Source organism: Solea solea, chromosome 6 (assembly GCF_958295425.1).
Source record: "Solea solea chromosome 6, fSolSol10.1, whole genome shotgun sequence".
NCBI classification, from domain to species: Eukaryota; Metazoa; Chordata; class Actinopteri; order Pleuronectiformes; family Soleidae; genus Solea; species Solea solea.
Genome location: NC_081139.1, coordinates 31,419,365 through 31,444,023, shown reverse-complemented (window position 1 = coordinate 31,444,023; position 24,659 = coordinate 31,419,365).

The following is a 24,659-nucleotide window of genomic DNA, read 5'->3' as shown; positions in this document are numbered from 1 at the left end:
TACGGAGAAATCAGCATCCGGGCTCATTGCCTTTAGGAATTATTGAAGAAAAGACAGTTTCCCACCTTTCTTACATTTGAATTTTACAGACTGTGTTTTTGGCAGTTTTTTTTGGCCAGGGGGAAAAAAGCCCACAGTCCTGTGTCCAAAAACTGAAGACTCTATACAGTCTTAGACTCTTTGGCCAGAGTGGAAGTTTTGGAGGGACTACATTTCTACAGGTCGCAGGAGTGTGAATATTTCATATGTCGTTTGGGGTCCCAAGACGAGCGGAACGACGAGGGTACATTAGTATATCTTATAAGATGTTAACTTTATTTGTGAGGTTTATGTTATGGGACAGTAGAAAAATGAAAAAAAATCAGAAAACAGTCGTATTCCAGCTGAATGCGCACAAAAACAGACAAAAATGGAAAACACATTCAAACAGTGAAATCATTGCAAAATCAAACACTGAAGGTATATAACTATATCTTATGAGATGTTAACTTTATTTGTGAGGTTTATGTTATGGGACAATAAAAAAATGAATAAAATCAGAAAACAGCCGTATCCCTGCTGAATGCACACAAAAACAGAGACAAATAGAAAAACACATCCAAACAGTGAAATCATTGCAAAATCAAACACTGAAGGTATATAACTATATCTTATAAGATTTTAACTTTATTTGTGAGGTTTATGTTATGGGAGAGTAGAAAAATGAAAAAAATCAGAAAACAGCCGTATCCCTGCTGAATGCGCACAAAAACAGACACAAATAGAAAAACACATCCAAACAGTGAAATCAATATAAATTTAAACACTGAGGGTACATCAATATACCTTATAAGATGTTAACTTCATATTATAGGACAGTAGAAAAAAGATTAAAATACCCTCGATCAGCCTTAGTCCCTGATACACATACGGAAAAATCAGACTCCTGGCTTAATGCCTTTAGGAATTATTACAAAAAACACACCTAAACGGCTGACCTTTGACCTTTTCCGAAAGTTGCACAGGTCTGAAACTCGGCAACCGGGATAAGCTTTAGTCCCTGATACACATACGGAGAAATCAGCATCCGGGCTCATTGCCTTTAGGAATTATTGAAGAAAAGACAGTTTCCCACCTTTCTTACATTTGAATTTTACAGACTGTGTTTTTGGCAGTTTTTTTTGGCCAGGGGGAAAAAAGCCCACAGTCCTGTGTCCAAAAACTGAAGACTCTATACAGTCTTAGACTCTTTGGCCAGAGTGGAAGTTTTGGAGGGACTACATTTCTACAGGTCGCAGGAGTGTGAATATTTCATATGTCGTTTGGGGTCCCAAGACGAGCGGAACGACGAGGGTACATTAGTATATCTTATAAGATGTTAACTTTATTTGTGAGGTTTATGTTATGGGACAATAAAAAAATGAATAAAATCAGAAAACAGCCGTATCCCTGCTGAATGCACACAAAAACAGAGACAAATAGAAAAACACATCCAAACAGTGAAATCATTGCAAAATCAAACACTGAAGGTATATAACTATATCTTATAAGATTTTAACTTTATTTGTGAGGTTTATGTTATGGGAGAGTAGAAAAATGAAAAAAATTGCGAAAACAGCCGTATCCCTGCTGAATGCGCACAAAACCAGACACAAATAGAAAAACACATCCAAACAGTGAAATCAATATAAATTTAAACACTGAGGGTACATCAATATACCTTATAAGATGTTAACTTCATATTATAGGACAGTAGAAAAAAGATTAAAATACCCTCGATCAGCCTTAGTCCCTGATACACATACGGAAAAATCAGACTCCTGGCTCAATGCCTTTAGGAATTATTACAAAAAACACACCACAGCGGCTGACCTTTGACCTTTCCAAAGGTTGCACGGGTCTGAAACTCGACACCCTGGATTAGCCTTAGTCCCTGATACACATACGGAAAAATCAGACTCCTGGCTTAATGCCTTTAGGAATTATTACAAAAAACACACCCGAACGGCTGACCTTTGACCTTTCCAAAGGTTGCACGGGTCTGAAACTCGGCACCCTGGATTAGCCTTAGTCCCTGATACACATACAGAAAAATCAGACTCCTGGCTAAATTCCTTTAGGAATTATTACAAAAAACACACCCGAACGGCTGACCATTGACCTTTCCGAAAGTTGCACAGGTCTGAAACTCGGCAACCGGGATAAGCTTTAGTCCCTGATACACATACGGAAAAATCAGACTCCTGACTCAATGCCTTTAGGAATTATTACAAAAAATACACCACAGTGGCTGACCTTTGACCTTTCCAAAGGTTGCACAGATCTGAAACTCAGCACCCTGGATCAGCCAGGAGTCCCTGATACACATACGGAGAAATCAGCATCCGGGCTCATTGCCTTTAGGAATTATTGAAGAAAAGACAGTTTCCCACCTTTCTTACGTTTGAATTTTACAGACTGTGTTTTTGGCAGTTTTTTTTGGCCAGGGGGAAAAAAGCCCAAAGTCCTGTGTCCAAAACTGAAAATCAGGTCATGTCAGACTCTATACAGTCTTAGACTCTTTGGCCAGACTCCTGGCTTAATGCCTTTAGGAATTATTACAAAAAACACACCCGAACGGCTGACCTTTGACCTTTCCAAAGGTTGCACGGGTCTGAAACTCGGCACCCTGGATTAGACTTAGTCCCTGATACACATACAGAAAAATCAGACTCCTGGCTTAATGCCTTTAGGAATTATTACAAAAAACACACCCGAACGGCTAACCATTGACCTTTTCCGAAAGTTGCACAGGTCTGAAACTCGGCAACCGGGATAAGCTTTAGTCCCTGATACACATACGGAGAAATCGGCAACCGGGCTCATTGCCTTTAGGAATTATTGAAGAAAAGACAGTTTCCCACCTTTCTTACGTTTGAATTTTACAGACTGTGTTTTTGGCAGTTTTTTTTGGCCAGGGGGAAAAAAGCCCACAGTCCTGTGTCCAAAAACTGAAGACTCTATACAGTCTTAGACTCTTTGGCCAGAGTGGAAGTTTTGGAGGAACTACATTTCTACAGGTCGCAGGAGTGTGAATATTTCATATGTCGTTTGGGGTCCCAAGACGAGCAGAACGACGAGGGTACTTAGTATATCTTATAAGATGTTAACTTTATTTGTGAGGTTTATGTTATGGGACAGTAGAAAAATGAAAAAAAATCAGAAAACAGTCGTATTCCAGCTGAATGCGCACAAAAACAGACAAAAATAGAAAAACACATTCAAACATTGAAATCATTGCAAAATCAAACACTGAAGGTATATAACAATATCTTATAAGATGTTAACTTTATTTCTGAGGTTTATGTTATGGGACAGTAGAAAAATGAAAAAAAATCAGAAAACAGTCGTATTCGAGGTGAATGCGCACAAAAACAGACAAAAATAGAAAAACACATTCAAACAGTGAAATCATTGCAAAATCAAACACTGAAGGTATATAACTATATCTTATAAGATTTTAACTTTATTTGTGAGGTTTATGTTATGGGACAGTAGAAAAATGAAAAAAATTGCGAAAACAGCCGTATTCCTTCTGAATGCGCACAAAAACAGACACAAATAGAAAAACACATCCAAACAGTGAAATCATTATAAATTTAAACACTGAGGGTACATCAATATACCTTATAAGATGTTAACTTCATATTATAGGACAGTAGAAAAAAGATTAAAATACCCTCGATCAGCCTTAGTCCCTGATACACATACGGAAAAATCAGACTCCTGGCTTAATGCCTTTAGGAATTATTACAAAAAACACACCCGAACGGCTAACCATTGACCTTTTCCGAAAGTTGCACAGGTCTGAAACTCGGCAACCGGGATAAGCTTTAGTCCCTGATACACATACGGAGAAATCAGCATCCGGGCTCATTGCCTTTAGGAATTATTGAAGAAAAGACAGTTTCCCACCTTTCTTACGTTTGAATTTTACAGACTGTGTTTTTGGCAGTTTTTTTTGGCCAGGGGGAAAAAAGCCCACAGTCCTGTGTCCAAAAACTGAAGACTCTATACAGTCTTAGACTCTTTGGCCAGAGTGGAAGTTTTGGAGGAACTACATTTCTACAGGTCGCAGGAGTGTGAATATTTCATATGTCGTTTGGGGTCCCAAGACGAGCAGAACGACGAGGGTACTTAGTATATCTTATAAGATGTTAACTTTATTTGTGAGGTTTATGTTATGGGACAGTAGAAAAATGAAAAAAAATCAGAAAACAGTCGTATTCCAGCTGAATGCGCACAAAAACAGACAAAAATAGAAAAACACATTCAAACATTGAAATCATTGCAAAATCAAACACTGAAGGTATATAACAATATCTTATAAGATGTTAACTTTATTTCTGAGGTTTATGTTATGGGACAGTAGAAAAATGAAAAAAAATCAGAAAACAGTCGTATTCCAGCTGAATGCGCACAAAAACAGACAAAAATAGAAAAACACATTCAAACAGTGAAATCATTGCAAAATCAAACACTGAAGGTATATAACTATATCTTATAAGATTTTAACTTTATTTGTGAGGTTTATGTTATGGGACAGTAGAAAAATGAAAAAAATTGCGAAAACAGCCGTATTCCTTCTGAATGCGCACAAAAACAGACACAAATAGAAAAACACATCCAAACAGTGAAATCATTATAAATTTAAACACTGAGGGTACATCAATATACCTTATAAGATGTTAACTTCATATTATAGGACAGTAGAAAAAAGATTAAAATACCCTCGATCAGCCTTAGTCCCTGATACACATACGGAAAAATCAGACTCCTGGCTTAATGCCTTTAGGAATTATTACAAAAAACACACCTAAACGGCTGACCTTTGACCTTTTCCGAAAGTTGCACAGGTCTGAAACTCGGCAACCGGGATAAGCTTTAGTCCCTGATACACATACGGAGAAATCAGCATCCGGGCTCATTGCCTTTAGGAATTATTGAAGAAAAGACAGTTTCCCACCTTTCTTACATTTGAATTTTACAGACTGTGTTTTTGGCAGTTTTTTTTGGCCAGGGGGAAAAAAGCCCACAGTCCTGTGTCCAAAAACTGAAGACTCTATACAGTCTTAGACTCTTTGGCCAGAGTGGAAGTTTTGGAGGGACTACATTTCTACAGGTCGCAGGAGTGTGAATATTTCATATGTCGTTTGGGGTCCCAAGACGAGCGGAACGACGAGGGTACATTAGTATATCTTATAAGATGTTAACTTTATTTGTGAGGTTTATGTTATGGGACAGTAGAAAAATGAAAAAAAATCAGAAAACAGTCGTATTCCAGCTGAATGCGCACAAAAACAGACAAAAATGGAAAACACATTCAAACAGTGAAATCATTGCAAAATCAAACACTGAAGGTATATAACTATATCTTATGAGATGTTAACTTTATTTGTGAGGTTTATGTTATGGGACAATAAAAAAATGAATAAAATCAGAAAACAGCCGTATCCCTGCTGAATGCACACAAAAACAGAGACAAATAGAAAAACACATCCAAACAGTGAAATCATTGCAAAATCAAACACTGAAGGTATATAACTATATCTTATAAGATTTTAACTTTATTTGTGAGGTTTATGTTATGGGAGAGTAGAAAAATGAAAAAAATCAGAAAACAGCCGTATCCCTGCTGAATGCGCACAAAAACAGACACAAATAGAAAAACACATCCAAACAGTGAAATCAATATAAATTTAAACACTGAGGGTACATCAATATACCTTATAAGATGTTAACTTCATATTATAGGACAGTAGAAAAAAGATTAAAATACCCTCGATCAGCCTTAGTCCCTGATACACATACGGAAAAATCAGACTCCTGGCTTAATGCCTTTAGGAATTATTACAAAAAACACACCTAAACGGCTGACCTTTGACCTTTTCCGAAAGTTGCACAGGTCTGAAACTCGGCAACCGGGATAAGCTTTAGTCCCTGATACACATACGGAGAAATCAGCATCCGGGCTCATTGCCTTTAGGAATTATTGAAGAAAAGACAGTTTCCCACCTTTCTTACATTTGAATTTTACAGACTGTGTTTTTGGCAGTTTTTTTTGGCCAGGGGGAAAAAAGCCCACAGTCCTGTGTCCAAAAACTGAAGACTCTATACAGTCTTAGACTCTTTGGCCAGAGTGGAAGTTTTGGAGGGACTACATTTCTACAGGTCGCAGGAGTGTGAATATTTCATATGTCGTTTGGGGTCCCAAGACGAGCGGAACGACGAGGGTACATTAGTATATCTTATAAGATGTTAACTTTATTTGTGAGGTTTATGTTATGGGACAATAAAAAAATGAATAAAATCAGAAAACAGCCGTATCCCTGCTGAATGCACACAAAAACAGAGACAAATAGAAAAACACATCCAAACAGTGAAATCATTGCAAAATCAAACACTGAAGGTATATAACTATATCTTATAAGATTTTAACTTTATTTGTGAGGTTTATGTTATGGGAGAGTAGAAAAATGAAAAAAATTGCGAAAACAGCCGTATCCCTGCTGAATGCGCACAAAACCAGACACAAATAGAAAAACACATCCAAACAGTGAAATCAATATAAATTTAAACACTGAGGGTACATCAATATACCTTATAAGATGTTAACTTCATATTATAGGACAGTAGAAAAAAGATTAAAATACCCTCGATCAGCCTTAGTCCCTGATACACATACGGAAAAATCAGACTCCTGGCTCAATGCCTTTAGGAATTATTACAAAAAACACACCACAGCGGCTGACCTTTGACCTTTCCAAAGGTTGCACGGGTCTGAAACTCGACACCCTGGATTAGCCTTAGTCCCTGATACACATACGGAAAAATCAGACTCCTGGCTTAATGCCTTTAGGAATTATTACAAAAAACACACCCGAACGGCTGACCTTTGACCTTTCCAAAGGTTGCACGGGTCTGAAACTCGGCACCCTGGATTAGCCTTAGTCCCTGATACACATACAGAAAAATCAGACTCCTGGCTAAATTCCTTTAGGAATTATTACAAAAAACACACCCGAACGGCTGACCATTGACCTTTCCGAAAGTTGCACAGGTCTGAAACTCGGCAACCGGGATAAGCTTTAGTCCCTGATACACATACGGAAAAATCAGACTCCTGACTCAATGCCTTTAGGAATTATTACAAAAAATACACCACAGTGGCTGACCTTTGACCTTTCCAAAGGTTGCACAGATCTGAAACTCAGCACCCTGGATCAGCCAGGAGTCCCTGATACACATACGGAGAAATCAGCATCCGGGCTCATTGCCTTTAGGAATTATTGAAGAAAAGACAGTTTCCCACCTTTCTTACGTTTGAATTTTACAGACTGTGTTTTTGGCAGTTTTTTTTGGCCAGGGGGAAAAAAGCCCAAAGTCCTGTGTCCAAAACTGAAAATCAGGTCATGTCAGACTCTATACAGTCTTAGACTCTTTGGCCAGACTCCTGGCTTAATGCCTTTAGGAATTATTACAAAAAACACACCCGAACGGCTGACCTTTGACCTTTCCAAAGGTTGCACGGGTCTGAAACTCGGCACCCTGGATTAGACTTAGTCCCTGATACACATACAGAAAAATCAGACTCCTGGCTTAATGCCTTTAGGAATTATTACAAAAAACACACCCGAACGGCTAACCATTGACCTTTTCCGAAAGTTGCACAGGTCTGAAACTCGGCAACCGGGATAAGCTTTAGTCCCTGATACACATACGGAGAAATCGGCAACCAGGCTCATTGCCTTTAGGAATTATTGAAGAAAAGACAGTTTCCCACCTTTCTTACGTTTGAATTTTACAGACTGTGTTTTTGGCAGTTTTTTTTGGCCAGGGGGAAAAAAGCCCACAGTCCTGTGTCCAAAAACTGAAGACTCTATACAGTCTTAGACTCTTTGGCCAGAGTGGAAGTTTTGGAGGAACTACATTTCTACAGGTCGCAGGAGTGTGAATATTTCATATGTCGTTTGGGGTCCCAAGACGAGCAGAACGACGAGGGTACTTAGTATATCTTATAAGATGTTAACTTTATTTGTGAGGTTTATGTTATGGGACAGTAGAAAAATGAAAAAAAATCAGAAAACAGTCGTATTCCAGCTGAATGCGCACAAAAACAGACAAAAATAGAAAAACACATTCAAACATTGAAATCATTGCAAAATCAAACACTGAAGGTATATAACAATATCTTATAAGATGTTAACTTTATTTCTGAGGTTTATGTTATGGGACAGTAGAAAAATGAAAAAAAATCAGAAAACAGTCGTATTCGAGGTGAATGCGCACAAAAACAGACAAAAATAGAAAAACACATTCAAACAGTGAAATCATTGCAAAATCAAACACTGAAGGTATATAACTATATCTTATAAGATTTTAACTTTATTTGTGAGGTTTATGTTATGGGACAGTAGAAAAATGAAAAAAATTGCGAAAACAGCCGTATTCCTTCTGAATGCGCACAAAAACAGACACAAATAGAAAAACACATCCAAACAGTGAAATCATTATAAATTTAAACACTGAGGGTACATCAATATACCTTATAAGATGTTAACTTCATATTATAGGACAGTAGAAAAAAGATTAAAATACCCTCGATCAGCCTTAGTCCCTGATACACATACGGAAAAATCAGACTCCTGGCTTAATGCCTTTAGGAATTATTACAAAAAACACACCCGAACGGCTAACCATTGACCTTTTCCGAAAGTTGCACAGGTCTGAAACTCGGCAACCGGGATAAGCTTTAGTCCCTGATACACATACGGAGAAATCAGCATCCGGGCTCATTGCCTTTAGGAATTATTGAAGAAAAGACAGTTTCCCACCTTTCTTACGTTTGAATTTTACAGACTGTGTTTTTGGCAGTTTTTTTTGGCCAGGGGGAAAAAAGCCCACAGTCCTGTGTCCAAAAACTGAAGACTCTATACAGTCTTAGACTCTTTGGCCAGAGTGGAAGTTTTGGAGGAACTACATTTCTACAGGTCGCAGGAGTGTGAATATTTCATATGTCGTTTGGGGTCCCAAGACGAGCAGAACGACGAGGGTACTTAGTATATCTTATAAGATGTTAACTTTATTTGTGAGGTTTATGTTATGGGACAGTAGAAAAATGAAAAAAAATCAGAAAACAGTCGTATTCCAGCTGAATGCGCACAAAAACAGACAAAAATAGAAAAACACATTCAAACATTGAAATCATTGCAAAATCAAACACTGAAGGTATATAACAATATCTTATAAGATGTTAACTTTATTTCTGAGGTTTATGTTATGGGACAGTAGAAAAATGAAAAAAAATCAGAAAACAGTCGTATTCCAGCTGAATGCGCACAAAAACAGACAAAAATAGAAAAACACATTCAAACAGTGAAATCATTGCAAAATCAAACACTGAAGGTATATAACTATATCTTATAAGATTTTAACTTTATTTGTGAGGTTTATGTTATGGGACAGTAGAAAAATGAAAAAAATTGCGAAAACAGCCGTATTCCTTCTGAATGCGCACAAAAACAGACACAAATAGAAAAACACATCCAAACAGTGAAATCATTATAAATTTAAACACTGAGGGTACATCAATATACCTTATAAGATGTTAACTTCATATTATAGGACAGTAGAAAAAAGATTAAAATACCCTCGATCAGCCTTAGTCCCTGATACACATACGGAAAAATCAGACTCCTGGCTTAATGCCTTTAGGAATTATTACAAAAAACACACCTAAACGGCTGACCTTTGACCTTTTCCGAAAGTTGCACAGGTCTGAAACTCGGCAACCGGGATAAGCTTTAGTCCCTGATACACATACGGAGAAATCAGCATCCGGGCTCATTGCCTTTAGGAATTATTGAAGAAAAGACAGTTTCCCACCTTTCTTACATTTGAATTTTACAGACTGTGTTTTTGGCAGTTTTTTTTGGCCAGGGGGAAAAAAGCCCACAGTCCTGTGTCCAAAAACTGAAGACTCTATACAGTCTTAGACTCTTTGGCCAGAGTGGAAGTTTTGGAGGGACTACATTTCTACAGGTCGCAGGAGTGTGAATATTTCATATGTCGTTTGGGGTCCCAAGACGAGCGGAACGACGAGGGTACATTAGTATATCTTATAAGATGTTAACTTTATTTGTGAGGTTTATGTTATGGGACAGTAGAAAAATGAAAAAAAATCAGAAAACAGTCGTATTCCAGCTGAATGCGCACAAAAACAGACAAAAATGGAAAACACATTCAAACAGTGAAATCATTGCAAAATCAAACACTGAAGGTATATAACTATATCTTATGAGATGTTAACTTTATTTGTGAGGTTTATGTTATGGGACAATAAAAAAATGAATAAAATCAGAAAACAGCCGTATCCCTGCTGAATGCACACAAAAACAGAGACAAATAGAAAAACACATCCAAACAGTGAAATCATTGCAAAATCAAACACTGAAGGTATATAACTATATCTTATAAGATTTTAACTTTATTTGTGAGGTTTATGTTATGGGAGAGTAGAAAAATGAAAAAAATCAGAAAACAGCCGTATCCCTGCTGAATGCGCACAAAAACAGACACAAATAGAAAAACACATCCAAACAGTGAAATCAATATAAATTTAAACACTGAGGGTACATCAATATACCTTATAAGATGTTAACTTCATATTATAGGACAGTAGAAAAAAGATTAAAATACCCTCGATCAGCCTTAGTCCCTGATACACATACGGAAAAATCAGACTCCTGGCTTAATGCCTTTAGGAATTATTACAAAAAACACACCTAAACGGCTGACCTTTGACCTTTTCCGAAAGTTGCACAGGTCTGAAACTCGGCAACCGGGATAAGCTTTAGTCCCTGATACACATACGGAGAAATCAGCATCCGGGCTCATTGCCTTTAGGAATTATTGAAGAAAAGACAGTTTCCCACCTTTCTTACATTTGAATTTTACAGACTGTGTTTTTGGCAGTTTTTTTTGGCCAGGGGGAAAAAAGCCCACAGTCCTGTGTCCAAAAACTGAAGACTCTATACAGTCTTAGACTCTTTGGCCAGAGTGGAAGTTTTGGAGGGACTACATTTCTACAGGTCGCAGGAGTGTGAATATTTCATATGTCGTTTGGGGTCCCAAGACGAGCGGAACGACGAGGGTACATTAGTATATCTTATAAGATGTTAACTTTATTTGTGAGGTTTATGTTATGGGACAATAAAAAAATGAATAAAATCAGAAAACAGCCGTATCCCTGCTGAATGCACACAAAAACAGAGACAAATAGAAAAACACATCCAAACAGTGAAATCATTGCAAAATCAAACACTGAAGGTATATAACTATATCTTATAAGATTTTAACTTTATTTGTGAGGTTTATGTTATGGGAGAGTAGAAAAATGAAAAAAATTGCGAAAACAGCCGTATCCCTGCTGAATGCGCACAAAACCAGACACAAATAGAAAAACACATCCAAACAGTGAAATCAATATAAATTTAAACACTGAGGGTACATCAATATACCTTATAAGATGTTAACTTCATATTATAGGACAGTAGAAAAAAGATTAAAATACCCTCGATCAGCCTTAGTCCCTGATACACATACGGAAAAATCAGACTCCTGGCTCAATGCCTTTAGGAATTATTACAAAAAACACACCACAGCGGCTGACCTTTGACCTTTCCAAAGGTTGCACGGGTCTGAAACTCGACACCCTGGATTAGCCTTAGTCCCTGATACACATACGGAAAAATCAGACTCCTGGCTTAATGCCTTTAGGAATTATTACAAAAAACACACCCGAACGGCTGACCTTTGACCTTTCCAAAGGTTGCACGGGTCTGAAACTCGGCACCCTGGATTAGCCTTAGTCCCTGATACACATACAGAAAAATCAGACTCCTGGCTAAATTCCTTTAGGAATTATTACAAAAAACACACCCGAACGGCTGACCATTGACCTTTCCGAAAGTTGCACAGGTCTGAAACTCGGCAACCGGGATAAGCTTTAGTCCCTGATACACATACGGAAAAATCAGACTCCTGACTCAATGCCTTTAGGAATTATTACAAAAAATACACCACAGTGGCTGACCTTTGACCTTTCCAAAGGTTGCACAGATCTGAAACTCAGCACCCTGGATCAGCCAGGAGTCCCTGATACACATACGGAGAAATCAGCATCCGGGCTCATTGCCTTTAGGAATTATTGAAGAAAAGACAGTTTCCCACCTTTCTTACGTTTGAATTTTACAGACTGTGTTTTTGGCAGTTTTTTTTGGCCAGGGGGAAAAAAGCCCAAAGTCCTGTGTCCAAAACTGAAAATCAGGTCATGTCAGACTCTATACAGTCTTAGACTCTTTGGCCAGACTCCTGGCTTAATGCCTTTAGGAATTATTACAAAAAACACACCCGAACGGCTGACCTTTGACCTTTCCAAAGGTTGCACGGGTCTGAAACTCGGCACCCTGGATTAGACTTAGTCCCTGATACACATACAGAAAAATCAGACTCCTGGCTTAATGCCTTTAGGAATTATTACAAAAAACACACCCGAACGGCTAACCATTGACCTTTTCCGAAAGTTGCACAGGTCTGAAACTCGGCAACCGGGATAAGCTTTAGTCCCTGATACACATACGGAGAAATCGGCAACCGGGCTCATTGCCTTTAGGAATTATTGAAGAAAAGACAGTTTCCCACCTTTCTTACGTTTGAATTTTACAGACTGTGTTTTTGGCAGTTTTTTTTGGCCAGGGGGAAAAAAGCCCACAGTCCTGTGTCCAAAAACTGAAGACTCTATACAGTCTTAGACTCTTTGGCCAGAGTGGAAGTTTTGGAGGAACTACATTTCTACAGGTCGCAGGAGTGTGAATATTTCATATGTCGTTTGGGGTCCCAAGACGAGCAGAACGACGAGGGTACTTAGTATATCTTATAAGATGTTAACTTTATTTGTGAGGTTTATGTTATGGGACAGTAGAAAAATGAAAAAAAATCAGAAAACAGTCGTATTCCAGCTGAATGCGCACAAAAACAGACAAAAATAGAAAAACACATTCAAACATTGAAATCATTGCAAAATCAAACACTGAAGGTATATAACAATATCTTATAAGATGTTAACTTTATTTGTGAGGTTTATGTTATGGGACAGTAGAAAAATGAAAAAAAATCAGAAAACAGTCGTATTCGAGGTGAATGCGCACAAAAACAGACAAAAATAGAAAAACACATTCAAACAGTGAAATCATTGCAAAATCAAACACTGAAGGTATATAACTATATCTTATAAGATTTTAACTTTATTTGTGAGGTTTATGTTATGGGACAGTAGAAAAATGAAAAAAATTGCGAAAACAGCCGTATTCCTTCTGAATGCGCACAAAAACAGACACAAATAGAAAAACACATCCAAACAGTGAAATCATTATAAATTTAAACACTGAGGGTACATCAATATACCTTATAAGATGTTAACTTCATATTATAGGACAGTAGAAAAAAGATTAAAATACCCTCGATCAGCCTTAGTCCCTGATACACATACGGAAAAATCAGACTCCTGGCTTAATGCCTTTAGGAATTATTACAAAAAACACACCTAAACGGCTGACCTTTGACCTTTCCGAAGGTTACACAGGTCTGAAACTCGGCACCCTAGATTAGCCTTAGTCCCTGATACACATACGGAAATATCAGACTCCTGGCTCAATGCCTTTAGGAATTATTACAAAAAACACACCCGAACGGCTGACCATTGACCTTTCCGAAGGTTGCACAGGTCTGAAACTCGGCACCCTGGATTAGCCTTAGTCCCTGATACACATACGGAAAAATCAGACTCCTGGCTTAATGCCTTTAGGAATTATTACAAAAAACACACCCGAACGGCTGACCATTGACCTTTTCCGAAAGTTGCACAGGTCTGAAACTCGGCAACCGGGATAAGCTTTAGTCCCTGATACACATACGGAAAAATCAGACTCCTGACTCAATGCCTTTAGGAATTATTACAAAAAACACACCACAGCGGCTGACCTTTGACCTTTCCAAAGGTTGCACGGGTCTGAAACTCGGCACCCTGGATCAGCCAGGAGTCCCTGATACACATACGGAGAAATCAGCATCCGGGCTCATTGCCTTTAGGAATTATTGAAGAAAAGACAGTTTCCCACCTTTCTTACATTTGAATTTTACAGACTGTGTTTTTGGCAGTTTTTTTTGGCCAGGGGGGAAAAAAGCCCACAGTCCTGTGTCCAAAAACTGAAGACTCTATACAGTCTTAGACTCTTTGGCCAGAGTGGAAGTTTTGGAGGGACTACATTTCTACAGGTCGCAGGAGTGTGAATATTTCATATGTCGTTTGGGGTCCCAAGACGAGCGGAACGACGAGGGTACATTAGTATATCTTATAAGATGTTAACTTTATTTGTGAGGTTTATGTTATGGGAGAGTAGAAAAATGAAAAAAATTGCGAAAACAGCCGTATCCCTGCTGAATGCGCACAAAACCAGACACAAATAGAAAAACACATCCAAACAGTGAAATCAATATAAATTTAAACACTGAGGGTACATCAATATACCTTATAAGATGTTAACTTCATATTATAGGACAGTAGAAAAAAGATTAAAATACCCTCGATCAGCCTTAGTCCCTGATACACATACGGAAAAATCAGACTCCTGGCTCAATGCCTTTAGGAATTATTACAAAAAACACACCACAGCGGCTGACCTTTGACCTTTCCAAAGGTTGCACGGGTCTGAAACTCGACACCCTGGATTAGCCTTAGTCCCTGATACACATACGGAAAAATCAGACTCCTGGCTTAATGCCTTTAGGAATTATTACAAAAAACACACCCGAACGGCTGACCTTTGACCTTTCCAAAGGTTGCACGGGTCTGAAACTCGGCACCCTGGATTAGCCTTAGTCCCTGATACACATACAGAAAAGTCAGACTCCTGGCTAAATTCCTTTAGGAATTATTACAAAAAACACACCCGAACGGCTGACCATTGACCTTTCCGAAAGTTGCACAGGTCTGAAACTCGGCAACCGGGATAAGCTTTAGTCCCTGATACACATACGGAAAAATCAGACTCCTGACTCAATGCCTTTAGGAATTATTACAAAAAATACACCACAGTGGCTGACCTTTGACCTTTCCAAAGGTTGCACAGATCTGAAACTCAGCACCCTGGATCAGCCAGGAGTCCCTGATACACATACGGAGAAATCAGCATCCGGGCTCATTGCCTTTAGGAATTATTGAAGAAAAGACAGTTTCCCACCTTTCTTACGTTTGAATTTTACAGACTGTGTTTTTGGCAGTTTTTTTTGGCCAGGGGGAAAAAAGCCCAAAGTCCTGTGTCCAAAACTGAAAATCAGGTCATGTCAGACTCTATACAGTCTTAGACTCTTTGGCCAGACTCCTGGCTTAATGCCTTTAGGAATTATTACAAAAAACACACCCGAACGGCTGACCTTTGACCTTTCCAAAGGTTGCACGGGTCTGAAACTCGGCACCCTGGATTAGCCTTAGTCCCTGATACACATACAGAAAAATCAGACTCCTGGCTTAATGCCTTTAGGAATTATTACAAAAAACACACCCGAACGGCTAACCATTGACCTTTTCCGAAAGTTGCACAGGTCTGAAACTCGGCAACCGGGATAAGCTTTAGTCCCTGATACACATACGGAGAAATCAGCATCCGGGCTCATTGCCTTTAGGAATTATTGAAGAAAAGACAGTTTCCCACCTTTCTTACGTTTGAATTTTACAGACTGTTTTTGGCAGTTTTTTTTGGCCAGGGGGAAAAAAGCCCACAGTCCTGTGTCCAAAAACTGAAGACTCTATACAGTCTTAGACTCTTTGGCCAGAGTGGAAGTTTTGGAGGAACTACATTTCTACAGGTCGCAGGAGTGTGAATATTTCATATGTCGTTTGGGGTCCCAAGACGAGCAGAACGACGAGGGTACTTAGTATATCTTATAAGATGTTAACTTTATTTGTGAGGTTTATGTTATGGGACAGTAGAAAAATGAAAAAAAATCAGAAAACAGTCGTATTCCAGCTGAATGCGCACAAAAACAGACAAAAATAGAAAAACACATTCAAACATTGAAATCATTGCAAAATCAAACACTGAAGGTATATAACAATATCTTATAAGATGTTAACTTTATTTCTGAGGTTTATGTTATGGGACAGTAGAAAAATGAAAAAAAATCAGAAAACAGTCGTATTCCAGCTGAATGCGCACAAAAACAGACAAAAATAGAAAAACACATTCAAACAGTGAAATCATTGCAAAATCAAACACTGAAGGTATATAACTATATCTTATAAGATTTTAACTTTATTTGTGAGGTTTATGTTATGGGACAGTAGAAAAATGAAAAAAATTGCGAAAACAGCCGTATTCCTTCTGAATGCGCACAAAAACAGACACAAATAGAAAAACACATCCAAACAGTGAAATCATTATAAATTTAAACACTGAGGGTACATCAATATACCTTATAAGATGTTAACTTCATATTATAGGACAGTAGAAAAAAGATTAAAATACCCTCGATCAGCCTTAGTCCCTGATACACATACGGAAAAATCAGACTCCTGGCTTAATGCCTTTAGGAATTATTACAAAAAACACACCTAAACGGCTGACCTTTGACCTTTTCCGAAAGTTGCACAGGTCTGAAACTCGGCAACCGGGATAAGCTTTAGTCCCTGATACACATACGGAGAAATCAGCATCCGGGCTCATTGCCTTTAGGAATTATTGAAGAAAAGACAGTTTCCCACCTTTCTTACATTTGAATTTTACAGACTGTGTTTTTGGCAGTTTTTTTTGGCCAGGGGGAAAAAAGCCCACAGTCCTGTGTCCAAAAACTGAAGACTCTATACAGTCTTAGACTCTTTGGCCAGAGTGGAAGTTTTGGAGGGACTACATTTCTACAGGTCGCAGGAGTGTGAATATTTCATATGTCGTTTGGGGTCCCAAGACGAGCGGAACGACGAGGGTACATTAGTATATCTTATAAGATGTTAACTTTATTTGTGAGGTTTATGTTATGGGACAGTAGAAAAATGAAAAAAAATCAGAAAACAGTCGTATTCCAGCTGAATGCGCACAAAAACAGACAAAAATGGAAAACACATTCAAACAGTGAAATCATTGCAAAATCAAACACTGAAGGTATATAACTATATCTTATGAGATGTTAACTTTATTTGTGAGGTTTATGTTATGGGACAATAAAAAAATGAATAAAATCAGAAAACAGCCGTATCCCTGCTGAATGCACACAAAAACAGAGACAAATAGAAAAACACATCCAAACAGTGAAATCATTGCAAAATCAAACACTGAAGGTATATAACTATATCTTATAAGATTTTAACTTTATTTGTGAGGTTTATGTTATGGGAGAGTAGAAAAATGAAAAAAATCAGAAAACAGCCGTATCCCTGCTGAATGCGCACAAAAACAGACACAAATAGAAAAACACATCCAAACAGTGAAATCAATATAAATTTAAACACTGAGGGTACATCAATATACCTTATAAGATGTTAACTTCATATTATAGGACAGTAGAAAAAAGATTAAAATACCCTCGATCAGCCTTAGTCCCTGATACACATACGGAAAAATCAGACTCCTGGCTTAATGCCTTTAGGAATTATTACAAAAAACACACCCGAACGGCTGACCTTTGACCTTTCCGAAGGTTGCACAGGTCTGAAACTCGGCACCCTACATCAGCCTTAGTCCCTGATACACACACGGAAAAATCAGACTCCTGGCTCAATGCCTTTAGGAATTATTACAAAAAACACACCCGAACGGCTGACCATTGACCTTTCCAAAGGTTGCACGGGTCTGAAACTCGTCACCCTGGATAAGCCTTAGTCCCTGATACACATACGGAAAAATCAGACTCCTGGCTTAATGCCTTTAGGAATTATTACAAAAAACACACCCGAACGGCTGACCTTTGACCTTTCCAAAGGTTGCACGGGTCTGAAACTCGGCACCCTGGATTAGCCTTAGTCCCTGATACACATACAGAAAAATCAGACTCCTGGCTAAATGCCTTTAGGAATTATTACAAAAAACACACCCGAACAGCTGACCATTGACCTTTTCTGAAAGTTGCACAGGTCTGAAACTCGGCAACCGGGATAAGCTTTAGTCCCTGATACACACACGGAAAAATCAGACTCCTGACTCAATGCCTTTAGGAATTATTACAAAAAACACACCACAGCGGCTGACCTTTGACCTTTCCAAAGGTTGCACGGGTCTGAAACTCGGCACCCTGGATCAGCCAGGAGTCCCTGATACACATACGGAGAAATCAGCATCCGGGCTCATTGCCTTTAGGAATTATTGAAGAAAAGACAGTTTCCCACCTTTCTTACGTTTGAATTTTACAGACTGTGTTTTTTGGCAGTTTTTTTTGGCCAGGGGGAAAAAGCCCAAAGTCCTGTGTCCAAAAACTGAAAATCAGGTCATGTCAGACTCTATACAGTCTTAGACTCTTTGGCCAGAGTGGAAGTTTTGGAGGAACTACATTTCTACAGGTCGCAGGAGTGTGAATATTTCATATGTCGTTTGGGGTCCCAAGACGAGCGGAACGACGAGGGTACATTAGTATATCTTATAAGATGTTAACTTTATTTGTGAGGTTTATGTTATGGGACAGTAGAAAATGAAAAAAAATCAGAAAACAGTCGTATTCCAGCTGAATGCTCACAAAAACAGACACAAATAGAAAAACACATCCAAACAGTGAAATCATTGCAAAATCAAACACTGAGGGTACCGAAGAATATCTTATAAGATGTTAACTTTATTTGTGAGGTTTATGTTATGGAACAGTAGAAAAATGAAAAAAATTGCGAAAACAGCCGTATTCCTTCTGAATGCGCACAAAAACAGACACAAATAGAAAAACACATCCAAACAGTGAAATCATTATAAATTTAAACACTGAGGGTACATCAATATACCTTATAAGATGTTAACTTCATATTATAGGACAGTAGAAAAAAGATTAAAATACCCTTGATCAGCCTTAGTCCCTGATACACATACGGAAAAATCAGACTCCTGGCTTAATGCCTTTAGGAATTATTACAAAAAACACACCCAAATGGCTGACCTTTGACCTTTCCAAAGGTTGCACGGGTCTTAAACTCAGCACCCTAGATACACATACGGAAAAATCAGACTTCTGGCTTAATGCCTTTAGGAATTATTACAAAAAACACACCCGAACGGCTGACCTTTGACCTTTCCAAAGGTTGCACGGGTCTGAAACTCGACACCCTGGATTAGCCTTAGTCCCTGATACACATACGGAGAAATCAGCATCCGGGTTCATTGCCTTTAGGAATTATTGAAGAAAAGACAGTTTCCCACCTTTCTTACGTTTGAATTTTACAGACTGTGTTTTTGGCAGTTTTTTTTGGCCAGGGGGAAAAAAGCCCAAAGTCCTGTGTCCAAAAACTGAAAATCAGGTCATGTCAGACTCTATACAGTCTTAGACTCTTTGGCCAGAGTGGAAGTTTTGGAGGAACTACATTTCTACAGGTCGCAGGAGTGTGAATATTTCATATGTCGTTTGGGGTCCCAAGACGAGCGGAACGACGAGGGTACATTAGTATATCTTATAAGATGTTAACTTTATTTGTGAGGTTTATGTTATGGGACAGTAGAAAAATGAAAAAAAATCAGAAAACAGTCGTATTCCAGCTGAATGCGCACAAAAACAGACAAAAATAGAAAAACACATTTAAACAGTGAAATCATTGCAAAATCAAACACTGAAGGTATATAACTATATCTTATAAGATGTTAACTTTATTTGTGAGTTTTATGTTATGGGACAGTAGAAACAGTTTCAGACCCGTGCAACCTTTGGAAAGGTCAAAGGTCAGCCGTTCGGGTGTGTCTGAATGCGCACAAAAACAGACACAAATAGAAAAACACATCCAAACAGTGAAATCATTATAAATTCAAACACTGAGGGTACATCAATATACCTTATAAGATGTTAACTTCATATTATAGGACAGTAGAAAAAAGATTAAAATACCCTCGATCAGCCTTAGTCCCTGATACACATACGGAAAAATCAGACTCCTGGCTTAATGCCTTTAGGAATTATTACAAAAAACACACCTAAACATCAGAGCAGACATCCCCCCCATTCTCCCCTGCACATCGGAGGAACAGCGGTGGAAGTGGTCTCCAGCTTCAGGTACCTGGGCGTGCATCTCAAGGACGACCTCACCTGGAGCAGCAACACTTCCAGCCTGGTCCGGAAGGCACACCAGCGCCTCTACTTCCTCAGGAGGCTGAGACGCGATGGACTAGGAAGGTCAGCCCTTATCACCTTCTACAGATGTGTAGTGGAGAGTGTCCTGTGCTCCTGCATCACTGTGTGGCACGGCAGCTGCTCTGCAGCAGAGTGGTGAAAGCTGCACAGAGAACCGTGGGCAGCAGCCTCCCCACCATCACGGACATCTTCACCTCCAGATGCAGGAAAAGGGCTACCTGCATCATGAGAGATCCCACTCACCCGGCACACACACTGTTCACCCCCCTCCCCTCAGGCAGGAGGCTACGGAGCATCAAGAGCAGCACTACGAGACTGAGGAACAGCTTCTTCCCTGGAGCTGTCAGACTCCTTAACTCTCTGTAACCCCATAGCCCTGCTGCCCCCACCCCCCACGTACTGTACTTTGCACATGCCCCCAGTACCGTACACAGCCTTGCACCAAATTCTTTTTTGCACAGCACCTTACCTCCAGAGGTTTAAAGTTTTGATCTCTTTTAATTTATATTTTGTTAAGTTAAACTGTTGGTTCTTATTTCTTATTTTCTTATTCTTCTTATTGCTGGGCCGACCGGGTTCTGGAGAGACTGATTTTCGTTCTGACCTCATGTCTAATGTGTGTTAGTATGACAATGAAGAAATCTTGAATCTTGAATCTTGAATCTTGAATCTAAACGGCTGACCTTTGACCTTTCCGAAGGTTACACAGGTCTGAAACTCGGCACCCTAGATTAGCCTTAGTCCCTGATACACATACGGAAAAATCAGACTCCTGGCTCAATGCCTTTAGGAATTATTACAAAAAACACACCCGAATGGCTGACCATTGACCTTTCCGAAGGTTGCACAGGTCTGAAACTCGGCTACCGGGATAATCTTTAGTCCCTGATACACATACGGAAAGATCAGACTCCTGACTCAATGCCTTTAGGAATTATTACAAAAAACACACCCGAACGGCTGACCATTGACCTTTCCGAAGGTTGCACAGGCCTGAAACTCTGCACCCGGGATAAGCCTAAATCCCTGATACACATACGGAAAAATCAGACTCCTGGCTCAATGCCTTTAGGAATTATTACAAAAAACACACCCGAACGGCTGACCATTGACCTTTCCGAAGGTTGCACAGGTCTGAAACTCGGCAACCGGGATAAGCTTTAGTCCCTGATACACATACGGAGAAAACAGACTCCTGACTCAATGCCTTTAGGAATTATTACAAAAAACACACCCGAACGGCTGACCATTGACCTTTCCGAAGGTTACACAGGTCTGAAACTCTGCATCCGGGATAAGCCGAAATCCCTGATACACATACGGAAAAATCAGACTCCTGGCTCAATGCCTTTAGGAATTATTACAAAAAACACACCTGAACGGCTGACCATTGACCTTTCCGAAGGTTGCACAGGTCTGAAACTCTGCACCGGGGATAAGCCTAAATCCCTGATACACATACGGAAAAATCAGACTCCTGGCTCAATGCCTTTAGGAATTATTACAAAAAACACACCCGAACGGCTGACCATTGACCTTTCCGAAGGTTGCACAGGTCTGAAACGCGGCACCCTAGATCAGCCTTAGTCCCTGATACACATACGGAAAAATCAGACTCCTGGCTTAAGGCCTTTAGGAATTATTACAAAAAACACACCCGAACGGCTGACCTATGACCTTTCCAAAGGTTGCACGGGTCTGAAACTTGGCACCCTGGATAAGCCTTAGTCCCTGATACAGATACGGAAAAATCAGACCACTGGCTGAATGCCTTTAGGAATTATTACAAAAAACACATCCGAACGGCTGACCATTGACCTTTCCGAAGGTTGCACAGTTCTGAAACTCTGCACCGGGGATAAGCCTAAATCCCTGATACACATACGGAAAGATCAGACTCCTGACTCAATGCTTTTAGGAATTATTACAAAAAACACACCGGAACGGCTGACCATTGACCTTTCCGAAGGTTGCACAGGCCTGAAACTCTGCACCCGGGATAAGCCTAAATCCCTGATACACAGGTCCCTGACTTCTGTAAATTTGTCAGGGATCAAATCAAACTATTCTGTGAAACAAACTGTCCTTCTTCCCCTAATAGTTTCATACTATGGGATACATTAAAAGCTTATTTAAGAGGACAAATAATCTCATATACAAAAGGACTTAAAAAATCATATGTAGCAGAAGTGGAAAAATTTGAAAAAGAAATTCTTGGGCTGGAAAAAGACTTTCAGCAACATAGGGATAAGAAGATATACAGTTTATTGGTAAAAAGAAAACTCAAGTATAATACACTATGCACTTATAGGGCTGAGAAAGACATTTTGAGAACGAAACAAAGGTACTACGAACTGGGGGAGAAGGCTCATAAAGTCCTATCCTGGCAATTAAAGAAAGAGGAGAGTTCAAAAACAATTAACCAAATTGAAGACGAACATGGCTGTATTACACAGAACCCAAAAGAAATAAATGAAACTTTTAAAAAGTTTTATGTTAATTTATACAAGTCGGAATCACCAGAAGATCTGTCCACAATAGATACATTCTTAAATAATATTGATTTGCCTAAACTGAGTCAAGACGACCAGAGGTATTTAGATTCACCATTTACCTCCAAAGAGATCGAAAACGCTCTAGCAACGCTGCAATCTAATAAATCACCAGGGGAGGATGGGTTTCCCCCCGAATTTTATAAAGAGTTTAAGGATTTGCTTATACCTCTCCTTATGGATGTAATTAATCTAGCATCTAAAACACAAAGCCTCCCTGATTCATTTTCAATGGCTATAATTACAGTGATCCATAAAAAAAACAAAGACCCCTTAAAATGCTCCTCTTTCCGACCAATTTCACTCTTGAATGCGGATTATAAATTGTTTTCTAAAGCTATAGCAAACAGGTTGAGTGAATTCTTACCAAAATTGATAAACCGAGACCAGGTTGGCTTTATCCAGAAGAGATCCTCTGCCAATAACATGTGTAGGTTACTTAACGTTATTCATATGGCAACCTCCAGTACTGAACCTAGTATAGCCGTTACGCTGGACGCGGAAAAGGCCTTTGATAGGCTTGAGTGGCCCTATCTATTCAAGGTTCTATCTAAATTTGGATTTGGCTCCTATTTTATTAATTGGGTCAGAATGCTGTATAAGAATCCACAGGCCAGAATAATTACTAATGGACAAATGTCCACTGTCTTCCCCCTCAGTAGATCGAGCAGACAAGGGTGTCCCTTATCCCCTGGGCTTTTCGTTATAGCTATTGAACCTCTGGCCGAGACAATCAGACACGATTCAGAGATAAAAGGTGTGAAAGTGGACCAGACGATACATAAAATCAATCTGATGGCAGATGATATAATTCTGTATTTAACAAAACCATCTGATTCCCTTGCTAAATTGAAAACCGTTTTGCATGCATTTGGATATGTCTCTGGATATAAGGTAAATTACGATAAATGTGAAATTCTTCCACTTTCAAATTTTGACTACACTGAACATCAGCAAAGAGGTCCATTTAAATGGTCTCCAAGCGGGATAAGATACCTTGGAATTATGGTGGATAACAACCTTAAAAATGTGTACAAACTCAACTACTCACCACTAGTTAGTCGAATAATAGAGGATTTACAGAAATGGATGAGCTTACCTATCACTTTGATCGGCCGAATAAATTGCATTAAAATGAATATATTACCAAGGCTGCAGTACCTCTTTCAGTCCTTACCAATCCCAGTGCCATCCAGCTTTTTTAAAAACCTGAATAAACATATTAGACAATTCATATGGAATGGTAAGACTCCAAGGGTTTCAATGGAAAAACTTACATGGGATTATAAACTGGGGGGTCTTCGACTGCCTAACCTTGAAAAGCATTATTTGGCTGCCCAGATGCGACTTGTTTCTTTTTTATTTGAAAGGGAAAATGTCCCACCTTGGGTTTCAATTGGAATATGTATGCTGTTAAAGAAAAGGTTCCTGCAGACTTCAGCTATAAATGGACACCTACAACCATCTCCAGAAGAACTGACAACCCTGTTTTGACCCATATCATCAAAACATGGCATGAAGTCCGGAAAAATACTGGACTAAAAAATATATTTCACCCAGGACACCATTGAAACAGAACAAACTCATACCTATGTCAGTGGATAATAAGATCCTGGAAACGTGGCACCAGAAAGGGATTCATCATTTGGAGGACTGTTATAAGGATGGATGCCTGATGTCTTTTGAGGACCTAAGGAGGAAATATGATCTGTCCAGTAGAAACTT